Genomic DNA, 11,491 nt, shown 5'->3' with positions numbered 1-11,491 from the left:
CTTTTTATGATGGTAGTGGAGGCACAGTCTGGAAGCAGAGAGAAAAAACTAAAGTTGAACTTGACACAGGGGCCAGTGTTTTCAGAGCAGTGGTTAATCTGCTGCTTACAGCACTGGCATCCAATATAATCAAGATTCAATTTCCCAATTGTTCAGCTCCCTCGTAATGCCATCTGCCTGGAGTTCCAGATCCTGGCTTCAGGGGAACAAATCAGGGCATAGAAGATCTCTAACTTTCAAATAAAAAGATAAGTAAATCTTTTACAAATTATTATAATGAGAAACTCTCTTGGGAGAACCACCATTTGACAGCACTCCCCAGTGACCCAAATACCTCTCACCATTAACATGAACATATCAGAGTTGAAAAAACCACCTGGATAGTAGAGAGAAAAATCTTGCTATACTCATAGTGTAGAGGTTAAATGAAATAAATCTTTGGATATACAACATAAAACAGAAAAAAAAGCATTTTATTTTTATTGGAAAGACAGATTTACAGAGGAAAGGAGAGACAGAGCTCATCTGTCCGCTGGATCATTCCCCAAATGACCGCAACAGTCAGAGCTGACACGATCTAAAGCCAGGAGATTCTATCTCCCACGCGGGTGCAGGGTCCCAAGGCTCTGGGCTGTCCTCTACTGCTTTCTCAGGCCACAAGCAGGGAGCTGGATGGGAAGTAGAATAGCTGGGACATGCCCATATGGAATCACAGCATTTTCAATGGATGGATTAGCGAATTGAGCCATTGTACTGGGCCAAACCAGGAATCCTTAAATTTCATTTTATGACACAGTTTCATAGGTTCTGGGATTCCCCCAACCCCTCCCCAAACCCTTCCCCCCATATTGAATTCCTCCATATTGTTACAGTAGTACAGAGCAAACCAGGAAATTTTTAAAATAGAAATCAATAAACTGAAATTTGTAGGCCAAATTTAGACTCAGGTCCAGTCTATATAAATAAAAGTATATTAGATCACAACCAGGGTTTGAGTTTTCTGTATTTCAAGTGTGTATCTGTGTTTGTCTCCTTTTGACATAGTTGGTCTATGGCTACCTTAATACTATATTAGCATTGTTCAGAGAGCCTAACAAAGACTGGCCAACAAAACATGCTTACTATCTGACTCCACACACACACACAAAAATGCTTGCCATTCTCTGCTTTAAAATAACATCAAGTTGGTCCTGGTATGAGAGTGTAGTGGTTAAAATCTTCACCTTGAACACAACAGGATCCCATAAGCACCAGTTCTAATCCCTGCAGCCCTGCTTCCCATCCGACTCCCTGCTTGTGGCCTGGGAAAGCAGATGAGTACAGCCCAAACCTTTGGGACCCTGCACCCACGTGGGAGACCTGGAACAGACTCCTGGCTTCAGACTGGCTCAGCTCCAGCTGTTGCGGCTCACTTGGGGAGTGAACCATTGGATGGAAGATCTTCCTCTCTGTCTCTCCTCCTCTCTGTATATCTGCCTTTCCAATAGAAATAAATACATCTTTTTAAAAATAACATGAAGTTAACTCCCAAAAAATAAGGCAAATTATTGAATTCTAAATTGAAAATTGATGATTTGCTAGTTGAGAGGCCAGCATAGTAACATAGCAGCCTAATCCTCTGCCTGGTCACACCAGCATCTCATAAGGGTGCAGCTGCTCCACTTGCCATCTAGCTCCTTGCTCATGGCCTGGGAAAGCAGCAGAAGGGGGTTCAAGTTCCTCGGCTCCCGCCCCATGTGGGAGAACACGAAGAAGCTCCTGAACCCCAGCTTCAGATCACCAGAGCTCTGGCCAATGAAGCAATTTGGGAAGTGAATCAGTGGATGGAAGACCTCTCTCTGTCTCCCCTTCTATGTAAAATCTGCCTTTCAAAAGAAAATGAATCTTTTTAAAAATGATAATTTGCTAATTGAAAATATTGGAGATCTTCTCAGAGAGATATTCGATAACATGAAGTGACAGATTACCAGTTCTAAATTTCCAGGTTTCTAAATACTCAGAAAGTGTCCCCCAGATACTTCTCAATCCAAAGACTGACTGCATTGTTACTACAATATGAAATCATGCTAGTAAAGGATATTCATTTGGTCAGTATTTCAGGCATTTATGAAGCAGCAAACAAGAACAAAAATAGTACCAAGCAACCACAACAAAAAGTATTATTGAAGGAATTTAAACTTTATAGTTATGAGCAACAGAAGTGCTGAATTAGCAATAGCTACCAAAGGAAATGAGTCTGACATGAGTAGGCATGAATTAACAGGAAACACATCAATAGCTTAGCAGATAATAGAGTCAGCTTTCCTGGAACTCACAAAATGAGTTACATCTGCATTTTACCTTTTTAAATTTATATCCAGTTTTATGTTCCTTTATTTACAGAAGCACCTAGGACTATAAAGCTTTCAACATCACAAATCCTGGGGCTAGCTTTGACTGTCACATTTACAATGCCCTTCAAATTAATCTGTTACGGCCACATGATGAAGGTTGGCTACTCTGATTCATCTCAACCACTAACACCTCATTCTACTCACAAGCCACGAGACCCACATTTCTGCCACAGGCCTTTCTCACTATTGTAAAATGCTCTTCTTTGGCCAGCACCATCACTTTGTCCTTCATCTTCTTCAGATATCCGCTAAAAATTACCTTACCAGAGTAACTGCCCTGATTACCTAAAGAAAATGCTACAACCCGCAGTCCCCATCACTTTATCATCTCCTCTTGCTTTACCACCACTTAATAGTTACTTGTCTATTATCAGTTTCATCAAGTAGAATACAAGCTTCAATAAAAAAAGAATAAAAAGAGTAAAAAAGAGTTCCTTATTCATTTCAGTATCTCCAGGGCCTACTACAGTTGCTGGCTTCTGTTTGGTTTTTAAAAATCCATTGTTGTAAATTAAATCATCTGTATTTAAATGAAAGTGGATTAGGAGTAAATATGAGAGCAAATTCTGATCATGATTTATTTTATTTAAAATTTGCTACATTCATAAAAATTATATATGCCTTGATAAGCTATAATTGACTCATTTGAGAGGTTTCAGTTCTTTTCTGGTTTTATTTGTATTTATTCATTATATTTATAGAAAGGCAAAAGTAAAAACTCTTCAGGATTATTGAGGGCACATAATAAAACTATGGTGCACAGAGGCATGGCTCTTTCTGAGAAGATAAACCAGGTAAACAACATTTTTATCAACCCGTACTTAATTGAGGCCCACTCACATTGGTTGATAACAGCCCTTTGTAATACCTTAATCTTGTAGTACTAGCTACGTTTTCAAAGTTTTTAAACAGTGATTTATTCCTCACATGATCAAACACAGGACCTCACATCCCATGAATGCTGCTGATTATCAAATCTGGAGCTGCTGCCTGAAACACCAGCATCTCATATCAGGGATCTGATTTGAGTCCTGGCTCTCTTGATTCAAATTTAGATCCCCGCTAATGTAGCTAGGAAGCCAGTGGAGGATAGGCCAAGTCCTTGCGTCCTTCCACCTTCATAGAAGCTCCTAGCTTTGGCTCTTACCAACCTTGGCCATAGCAACTGTCCAGGTAGTGAACCAACAGGTGAAAGATTTCATTCATTCTCTCATTCTGTGGTGTGTACGTGTGTGTTTCTCCTTCAAATAACTAAATAAACATTAAAAAGAAAATCTACATTGGATATTTCTTAAGAAGAGAGAGTTCAATCACTACTAAAAATATGCAGATTTGCAAGCCCAATAGCTGCTCTATCAGAATCTGGTGGAAAGAGCCTGCAATGTCATATTTTTTTTTTTTAAGAAACTCTGCTCTGAATTTAGGAACTACTGACCTTGCCTGTCCTTGTTTATTTTTGTTGTTTGTTTCATCAGTGGTAAAATTAGTATATATAAACCTTGAATGGGAAATTTTAAAAATCCAATGCCATCTAGCGTGATGCTTTTCAGTCTTCCTAAACACATGGAATCACCTGGAAATCTTTAATTCTAAGACAAGGCTCTACCCCAGGCTGATTAAACCAGGTTCTCAGGGTGGGACCTTTGGCCTTGGTGCCTCTAAAAATTCAGTGAATCTAACATGCAGCAAGGACAGAGGAGCCCTAAACTAGGAGAAATAATATCAAGAAACAGAAACTATATTTGCTTTCTTTTTCAGCACTTTTTAGTTTCTGAGTCTTAAAATCATATTGCAAAAAAAAAAAAAAAACTTGGACACATCCCATGCTTCTGAGGCTTTTATAGTAAATGATCCTGGGTTCTAGAAAAAACAATCTTCCCAAGATCAAATAGTTACTTAGAGGGTGATTTAGAACCTGAGCTCAGGTCCCTAATTTCCAGAGTTTATACCATTTTACCACATCAAAATCTTATAATTTATTGTGTTCCATTTCACAAGCAAGTGACTTGACAGAATTATATTCAATCTTCTGGTGATAATGGGGTTTCTGCAGTGAATCACAGGCAGGAACTAGTTACAGATCAAGTCCATGGTTGGCTGGATAAGCAACAAAGTAGGACACCAAACTTTTTTTTTTTTTTTCCGAAATTCTTCATTTCTTCTTGTCTCTGGAGGAAGGGGAAAAATAAAGGGAAAGCCACACCCAGACTCCCAAATGTCCCAGTACCCAGGGATGGGGAACCACCATCCAATATATCAACCCAGGGTCTCGATGTAGTGCATGTTCTGAGGATTCTGACCAAGTGGTTTGGATAATTCTGAAGTGCTGTCGATTTTGCCAATCCAAGGGTGAGGCAACCCTCCCAATGCCCATTGGCTGACATAGTCAGCCTCAAGTCTTCATTAACCCAGATTTTTGCTGTCCTTGTTTGCTGGGACAGTTGTCCAATTTGCTCTGTTCTCCTTCCTCTGCTATGGTACAAAATGAATTGCCATATTCTCCATGTGCATCACGGTCTGTGTCCACTGCTCCACCTTTTTTGCTTGCACACAGGTCCAAGAGACCAGGGCCAGGCAACTCAAGCCCCACCACATACCCCAACCCTAGGGCTCATGAACCTGGCAACCACCTCACATGTGGGCCTCTGGACCCAAGCCAGGTGACCCGAGCCTGCTGGATCCCCTGCCCTGAGGGGCTTACAAACTCACAGGCAGGCCCCAGGACTCAGGCCAGGTGACCTGCCTGCCAGGTGTCCTGCCGGATCCCCCATTCCCAGGGCTCACAAATCCAGCACGCAGGCGGGGCCCAGGACAGGACACCAATCTTTCAAGATTTATTTATTCTAATTAGAAACACAGATCATATTTACGGAGAGCAGGAGAAACAGAGAGAGCTTCTTCTGGGTCTCCCATGCAGGTGCAGAGTCCTCAGGCCTTGAGCTATCCTCTACTACTTCCCCAGGTCATAAACAGGGAGCTGGATGGGAAGTGGAGCAGCCAGGACAAGAACTGGTGCCCATATGGAATCCTGGTGCATGAGGATTTAACCACTGAGTCATCATGCTGGGCCCAGGACACCAATATAACATTATTTCCCTAATTTGCTTGATCAACATAATCATGGAGGGAAAAGGCTGTTAATTAAATTCCTAGATCTCTATTATAGATTATATTCAATATATTCAATGCAGTGCCTCATATTATGTCAATATGACAAAGGATACCACTGACTTCTATGCTGTGCAACTTTGGGAAAGACCCAACTAAAATGGTAACGAATTAAATTGTTTTAATCAACTAACTCTTATTTCTATATCTGAATGTTCCAATTAGGAGTCAGAAAAACTTTTTCTGTAATTGTTCTCCTTGGAAGAGTTTAAACTGGGACTGGTACTATAGTATAGTTAGTACCAGTTATAGTTATAGTTAGTATAGTGCCCCCTGTAGCACTGGTATCCTATATTGCTGCTAGTTGGAGTCCCACCTCCTCCACTTCCAATCCAGCTTCCTGATAATGTGCCTGGGAAAGCTGCAGAAGATGGCAAGTACTTGGGACCCAGCACCCACATGGGAAACCTGGCTAAAACTTCTAGCTTCTGGTTTTGGCCCAGCCCAGCCCTGTCCATTAGGGCCATCTGAGAAGTAAACAAGTGAATGGAAGGTCTCTCTCACTGCCTCTGCCTCTCAAATAAAATAAGTAAATAAATAAGTAAATACTTTAAACCTTTATGTATGTTTATTGCAAGTACTCTCCTTGCCATTGTAGTAGGAAAGCAATCATTACTATATACATGAATGGGAGTGGTTATTTTCTAGTAAAACTATCACAAAAACTGCAATGGGAATTGTACAATCGGTTAAGTCACCATTTGCAATGCCAGCATTTCAAATCAGAGAGCCAGTTTGAATCACAGCTAATCTGCTTTCAGTCCAGGTTCCTGCTAACATGCCTGGGAAGACAGCAGAAGATAGCTCAAGTACTTTGGCCCTAGCCAAACATGTGAGAGACCCAGATGGAGTTCCAGTCTTCTGCATTCAGACTGAATCAGCCCTGGATGTTGTTGTGGCCATTAGGAGAGTAAATCAGTAGATGGAAGATCTCTCCCCCTCGGTTCCCTTGCCCTGTCACTCTATTTTTTTCAAATAAATAATTTTTTAAAGAAAAAATTTTTACAAAAGTAAGTTGAAGGCTGCATTTAATAATGAATGCTTTAACAAATACCAAATATTAATTCATAACTGTATCATAGAAATATTTTCTATAATAAAACATTAATAATAACTTTAAAATGAGAGTTTATTTCATTTCACATAACAAATTTAGATTCAAATGATTACTGATATTGGTTTTGCAGTTTAGTAATATCTTGGAAGGAGCAGCTTTTCTCTCCAGAAACATCTTTCACAGCTTTTCTTAGGAAAATTAGCAGGAAAATTAGTGGATCGCCAAGTGTAACAGGTACAACACAAATTGGGGCCCATATGGAATGCCTGCACCGTAGGCTGTGATTTTACCTGCTATGTCACAGTACCAGCTGTGCTGGAGAATTTTTAACAATAAGGTTTTTGAAATTTGGGAGATTCAGTTTATTTGTTTCTGGTCAATTGCTTGCATTAGCAACCACAGCTAAAGATCTCGTCTAGACATGGTCTTTGAGGCTAAGAATTCTTGTCTCTTAGCTGGTAGTTCCTGGGCTCTTCCAAATCCTCTGGCATTTAATATGCACAATCAGGGCTTTGTGTTCAGAAGCTTTAGTTTTATCATTCTCACTGCCACTTTTCCACCTCTACTTGTTCTAACTTGGGGTCTCAAAGATCCTGTCTCCAACTCTGCTAGATTACAAAAGTAAAAGATGCTGTTCTTCACACTGGAGGTCACAGTTGGAAAGCATTTTTTTTTTTTTAAAGATTTATTCATTTTATTACAGCCAGATATACACAGAGGAGGAGAGACAGAGAGGAAGATCTTCCGTCCGATGATTCACTCCCCAAGTGAGCCGCAACGGGCCGATGCGCACCTATCCGAAGCCGGGAACCTGGAACCTCTTCCGGGTCTCCCACGCGGGTGCAGGGTCCCAATGCACTGGGCCGTCCTCAACTGCTTTCCCAGGCCACAAGCAGGGAGCTGGATGGGAAGTGGAGCCGCCGGGACCAGAACCGGCGCCCATATGGGATCCCGGGGCTTTCAAGGCGAGGACTTTAGCCGCTAGGCCACGCCGCCGGGCCCGGAAAGCATTTTTAAAATAGACTCTTTAAAAAAAAAATAGACTCATTCTAGCGTCCCTCTCTGATTAGAGAGGTCAGTTATATAGATTAACTTTTTCTGTCATGTAGGACTTTGTTTGTTAACAACCATGAAAATAAGCCAAAATGAATAAACATCCTGATTTTTTCTTCTGTTTCCCATGCCATTACTAGTTTTGGTTAACCTGTGGTTCGCAGTCTAAGATCAGGTGACTGTTGGCTACAATGTTTTTGCTATGTCAAAGGTTTCCAGCTTAAAACAATTCCTGATCTATTTTTTAACATGTGTTATGGGACTGGCACGGTAGAATAGCAGGCTAACCCTCGGGCCTGAGGCACTGGCATTCCATATGTGTGCTAGTTCATGTTCCAGCTGCTCTACTTCTCATCCAGCTCTCTACTTAAGGCCTACAAAAGAAGTGATGAAGGACGGCCCAAGCCCTTGAGGCCCAGTACCCATGTGGGAGACCCAGAAGAACCTCCTGTTCCTGGCTTCAGATCAGTTCATCTCTTGAAGAGTTGCAACCATTTGAGGAGTGAACCAACAGATAGAGAATCATCTTTCTATTTCTCCTTCTCTTGCTATGAAATCTGCCTTTCAAATAAAAATAAATAAATCTTTTAGAAAAATTTTAAAAACAAAAAGTGTATTGCTTGCTGTATTCCACAACCTGAACTCAAATTTGTTGTCATCAACAAATCATCAAAGAACAGTTAGCCATAGTTTAAACAAATAATTTTGCCACTAACAGGAAACCCAGATATTAGCAGTGGTATTGGTCCCAAGGCACCTAGGTCCTGAATCAGCTTCTCTGTGATTTTTAGTCTCTTCATGGTCATAATTCAGATGTACAATATCACATCACATTCAAAGGCAGGAAGCACATGGCAATATATAGAAAAAGCAGTAAAAGTAAACTCTTCCCCAAAGTCTTCTTAGTTTCATTGGTAAAAACTGCATTATAAGCCCACTTACCTCTAGAACATAGTTTGCCTACCTTTCATGACATCCTATAAATTAGAAAATGTGGACCTGTTAGCCAAGATGAATTATCTCTAAGTAGTCAACCAACAGTATCTGCCATGGCACTATTTCCAACAATGCTAATAAGAGACCAACTAAAAATTTTACATCAAATAAATAAAGCTGCATCATTAACTTTTTCTCAGGAAACTGCTCACTGCACACAGAAAAATTCTGGAAAAAAACTGATATTGGTTTTCTATTGCAGTGTAGCAAATTACACATATATGGCAGCTTACAACAATATCCATTTACTTATTTCACAGTCTGCAGTAGTATTATCTGGTTTCACCATGCAGTATCTCAGAAAACTGAAATTCAGGCACAGAAGTAGGAAAGAATCCACTTTTCAACTCAGGCTGCTAGCAGGGCTCAGTTCCTTATGGTTGCCGAACTGAGATCCATGTTCCTTCCTGGTTGTCATCAGATGGTTGCTCAGAGCTGCTAAAATCTAAGTCCTCCTGAAAGTCAGCAATGACCTGTCACATGCTTTTGTTTTGAATTTCTGACTTTACTCTCTACTACCAGCTGGGGAAAAAGAAACTCTCTTAAATGGTAACATGTTTAGATTAGGCTCACACTGATTATTTCCCTATTTTTATCTTTTAAAATATTCATTTCAGACAGAGAGATTGAAAGAGAGTTTCCATCCACTGATTCATTCTACAAAAACCTGCAACATGCTCGGTCCAGACCAAGAATTCAATACAGGTCTCCCTCTCCAGAGTGATGCCATGGGACAAAGGTCATGGAAGTTATCTTAGACTCACACTAGCTGTCACATAATAGCTGAAATTCTGAAAATAAATTTTTTATCACTACTGTATTTTCTTGCTGTGGATAATAAAGGTCAGATCATATAATTTTGAGATTGTTTAATGTGTCCTCACACACATTTCAGAAACCTATGAAAGAAAGATGAAAAACGAATAAATGTTTTTTCAAGTGGTAAACATTTTAATATCAGAAAACAATGAGAATAAAACCTTCAAACATATTTTAAAGAGGAATTAGTAATGATTTCCACATGAGTTGAATTTTGTAAGCAATAAACTAACACTATTCAGTTACAAGGAACAAAAACCATGCCATGAAAGACCATTTTCAACCTGTTTTAATGCTGTTTAAGTATACATACACAAGTTTCTTGTTTTGGATGGCAAAATATATACAATTTTATAAGCATGAAATTAACTAATTTTTATTCTAATTAAATAAGTATAAATAAACATTTAAAGCTAATCATTTCAAAGTCACTGTACAGGCTGGTCATGTGTTACAGCCCAGATATGGGACAGAGTATATGAACACAGGAGCTAAATTAGGCTTATTGATCAGAAAGATCTAAGAAATAGGCTAAAACTGCCCGTACTCACACAAGCATGCCATGGTGGGCATGGCCTCTAGTGTTTCACTGAGACAAGATTGCAGAGCTGAATAGTAGAGAATAAGGTAGAAAAGGAAATATCTGGAGAAAATGCAGTAAAGTTGCCAAAAGAACAAAAGGACCAGGAGGAAATGAACACAACCTGAGTATCCCTACTCTTCAAAAAGTCCCTAATATTATACATTCCCCTAGTTTATAAAGCAAATGATAGGTTGTTGTTTTTTTCTACTTTTTTTTCAGCCTATATTTTGACTTTTCAAACCCCTTTTATCTTTCACAGCAGCCCTCAGATTTACTAAACTTAACTAGGTCTCATCATTGTGGGATTTTCCTTGGCCCAGCACTACTCTAAGGACTGACCAACACATGAGCCATTCTCCAAATCTTCTACCTCATTGCTCTCCAAAATCTCCCACATATGCACAAATCTTACCACCCCAGATGTGAGTTTGAGAATACTTCTACATCCAATTTTCTTCCCGTGTCCATTCCACAATGTTGTGGGAGTTTCTTGACCAACCTCTTATTGGTTTGAAAAAAATTCATAACCAGGAAGCTGTTGCCCAAACAAATTATAAATCCAGATCCCTGTTGAGATTTTTATCCTCACAGTCCATAGAAAACACAGTGTATTCATGGTTTGTTGCAAGTCAAGACCAGGTGAATAAAACTATATTGGTTGGGGCCCGGCGGCGTGGCCTAGCGGCTAAAGTCCTCGCCTTGAACGCCCCGGGATCCCATATGGGCGCCGGTTCTAATCCCGGCAGCTGCACTTCCCATCCAGCTCCCTGCTTGTGGCCTGGGAAAGCAGTTGAGGACGGCCCAATGCTTTGGGACACTGCACCCGCGTGGGAGACCCGGAAGAGGTTCCTGGTTCCCGGCATCGGATCGGCGCGCACCGGCCGTTGCGGCTCACTTGGGGAGTGAAACATCGGATGGAAGATCTTCCTCTCTGTCTCTCCTCCTCTCTGTATATCCGGCTTTCCAATAATAATAAAATCTTTTAAAAAAAAAAAACTATATTGGTTGTAAGAATGAAATGGAATAAAACAAATAGAGAATAAATAGTGCTCACAAGATAGGAAAAATATCTGCAAAGCACTGACAACCAAATCAGTTACCTGGAGCAAAAAGGATAGAGGCACAGGTAGTCAACCAAAGAGAGGGAGCCAATGCTTTCCCACAGGGGAGCTTTTAATTTTTTTTTATTGATATGAAAGGCAGAGACAGAAGAATGGAGAGAATCTAGGAGAGCGAGAGAGAGCTACCATCCATTGATTAACTCCCCAAATGGTTCTCGGTTATTTTAAACATGTTTTGTTTATTTAAAAAGCAGAATAACAGAGACAGAAGACAAGATGGAGAAATATTCTATCCTGTAATTCACTTCCCAAATGGCCACAGTAGCCACAGCTGGAGCTGAAGCCTAAAGTCAGGAGCCAG

This window comes from Ochotona princeps, chromosome 6 (genome assembly GCF_030435755.1).
Source record: "Ochotona princeps isolate mOchPri1 chromosome 6, mOchPri1.hap1, whole genome shotgun sequence".
NCBI classification, from domain to species: domain Eukaryota; kingdom Metazoa; phylum Chordata; class Mammalia; order Lagomorpha; family Ochotonidae; genus Ochotona; species Ochotona princeps.
The sequence above is the reverse complement of the archived record's forward strand: the minus strand, read 5'-3'. Positions refer to the sequence as shown.